The following is a 3,291-nucleotide window of genomic DNA, read 5'->3' on the forward strand; positions in this document are numbered from 1 at the left end:
TAATCATAAGGAATTTGATTTAGGTCATAGCTGAATGGTCTAGTGTTTTCCCTACTTACTTCAATTTAAGTCAATTTGGCAATAAGGAGTTCATGATCTGAGCCACAGTCAGCTCCTGGTCTTGTTTTTGCTGACTGTATAGAGCTTCTCCATCTTTGGCTGCAAAGAATATAATCAATCTGATTTCGGTATTGACCACCTGGTGATGGCCATATGTAGAGTCTTCTCCTATGTTGTTTGAAGAGGGTGTTTGCTGTGACCAGTGTGTTCTCTTGGCAAAACTCTATTAGCCTTTGTCCTGCCTCATTCCATATTCCAAAGCCAAATTTGCCTGTTACCCCAGGTGTTTCTTGACTTCCTACTTTTGCATTCCAGTCCCCTATAATGAAAAGGACATCTTTGGGGGGTGTTAGTTCTAAACGGTCTTGTAGGTCTTCATAGAACCATTCAACTTCAGCTTCTTCAGCCTTACTGGTTGGGGCATAGACTTGGATTACTGTGATATTGAATGGTTTGCCTTGGAAACAAATAGAGATCATTCTGGTTTTTTTTTTTTAGATTGCATCCAAGTACTGCATTTCGGACTCTTTTGTTGACCATGATGGCTACTCCATTTCTTCTGAGTAGTAGTAGATATAATGGTCATGTGAGTTAAATTCACCCATTTCTTCTGAGTAGTAGTAGATATAATGGTCATGTGAGTTAAATTCACCCATTCCAGTCCATTTTAGTTTGCTGATTCCTAGAATGTCGACTTTCACTCTTGCCATCTCCTGTTTGACCACTTCCAATTTGCCTTGATTCATGGACCTGACATTCCAGCTTCCTATGCAATATTTGTCTTTACAGCATCAGACATTGCTTCTATCACCAGTCACATCCACAACTGGGTATTGTTTTTGCTTTCGCTCCATCCCTTCATTCTTTCTAGAGTTATTTCTCCACTGATCTCCGTAGCATATTGGGCACCTACTGACCTGGGGAGTTCCTCTTTCAGTATTCTATCATTTTGCTTTTTCATACTGTTCGTGGGGTTCTCAAGGCAAGAATGACTTCAGTGAAAGACTCTTAAAGGCCACATACGGGTGAGGGCTGAAGTTCATGGACTTTCTTCTGACTATTTTTGGTGAGGTAACATGCTAATGTTTCAGAATCTTGATCCTCAAACTCCTAGTTCCAGCCAGTCTGGGGTCCGCACACTTGTGCTCAGCAGGTAGACATGATCTCCCCTGAGATGGATGAGGGGAGGGGCTTAGTTGATGCAGAAAAACTCAAAGATGTATGTCACAATGTCATGTATATCACTGGAAGAGGAACCAAGAAGGTTTTGTTGCTGCTGTTTTTCAGTCGCTCAGTCATGTCCAACACTTTGCAACCCCATGAACTGTAGCACACCAGGCTTTCCTGTCCTTCATCTCTCCTGGAGTTTGCTCAAACTCATGTCCATTGAGTTAATGATGCCATCCAACCATCTCATCCTCTATTGTCCCCTTCTCCTCCTGCCTTCAATCTTTCCCAGCATCAGGGTCTTTTCAAATGAGTCAGCTCTTCACATCAGGTGGCCAAAGTATTGGAGTTTCAACTTCAGCAACAGTTCTTTCAATGAATATTCAGGGTTGACTTCCTTTAGGAATGACTAGTTTGGTCTCCCTGCAGTCCAAGGGACTCTCAAGAGACTTATTCAGCACCACAGTTCAAAAGCATCGATTCTTCTGTGCTCAGCTTTCTTTTTTTTTTTTTCTTTTTCTTTTTCTTTTTAATTAAAAAGAATAAAACATGTGTTCCCCGTCCTGAACCCTCCTCCTTCCTCCCTCCCCATACCATCCCTCTGGATCGTCCCAGTGCACCAGCCCCAAGCATCCAGTATCATGCATCCAACCTGGACTGGTGACTCGTTTCATATATGATATTATACATATTTCAATGCCATTCTCCCAAATCATCCCACCCTCTCCCTCTCCCACAGAGTCCAAAAGACTGTGCTCAGCTTTCTTCTGGGTCCAACTCTCACATCCATACATGACTACTGGAAAAACCTTAACTTTGACTAGACAGACCTTTGTTGGCAAAGTGATGTCTCTGCTTTTTAATATACTATTTAAGTTTGTCATAATTCCGAGGAGCAAGTGTCTTTAAATTTCATGTCTGTAGTCACTGTCTACAGTGATTTTAGAGCCCAAGAAAATTAAGTCTGTCATCATTTCAACTTTTTCCCCATCTATTTGCCATGAAGTGATGGGACCAGATACCATGATATTAGTTTTTTGAATACTGAGTTTTAAGCCAGCTTTTTTACTCTGTTCTTTCACCTTCATCAAGAAGAGGCTCTTTGCTTTCTGCCATTAGGGTGATGTCATCTGCATAACTGAGGTTATTGATATTTCTCCCAGCAATCTTGATTCCTGCTTGTGTTTCATCCAGCCCAGCATTTAGCATGATGTACTCTGCATATAAGTTAAATAAGCAAGGAAACAATATACATCCTTGACATACTTCTTTTCCAATTTTGAACCAGTCTGCTGTTCCAATCCAAATCTAAATGTTGCTTCTTGACCCGTGTATAGATTTCTCAGGAGGCAGATAAGGCAGCCTATTATTCTCATCCCTCGAAGAACTTTCCACAGTTTTGTTGTGATCCACACAAAGGCTTTAACATAGTTAGTAAAGCTGTAGATGTTTTTCTGGAATTCTATTGCTTTTTCTATGATCCAACGCATGTTGGCAATTTGATCTCTGGTTCCACCTTGAACATTTGGAAATTCTCAGTTCACATACTGTTGAACCTTGCTAGGAGAATTTAGAGCATTATTTTGCTAGCGTGTCAGATGAGTACATTGTGCAGTAGTTTGAGCATCTTTGGCATTGCCTTTCTTTGGGATTGGAATGAAAACTGACCTTTTCCAGTCCTATGGCCACTGCTGAGTTTTCCAAATTTGCTGGCATATTGAGTGCAGCACTTTTATACCATCATCTTCCAGGATTTGAAATAGCTCAACTGGAATTCCATCACCTCCACTAGCTTTGTTCGTGGTGATGCTTCTTAAGGCCCACTTGACTTTGCACTCCAAGATGTCTGGCTTTAGGTGAGTGATCACACCATCGTGGTTATCTGGGTCATGAAGATCTTTTTTGTATTAAGATCTTCTATGTATTCTTGCCTCCTCTTCTTAATATCTTCTAATTCTGTTAGGTCCATAACATTTCTGTCCTGTATCGAACCCATTTTTGCGTAAAATGTTCCCTTGGTATCTCTAATTTTTTTGAAGAGATCTCTAATCTTTCCCATTCTAT

This window comes from Bison bison, unplaced genomic scaffold (genome assembly GCF_000754665.1).
Source record: "Bison bison bison isolate TAMUID 2011002044 unplaced genomic scaffold, Bison_UMD1.0 scf7180017864115, whole genome shotgun sequence".
Taxonomy (NCBI): Eukaryota; Metazoa; Chordata; class Mammalia; order Artiodactyla; family Bovidae; genus Bison; species Bison bison.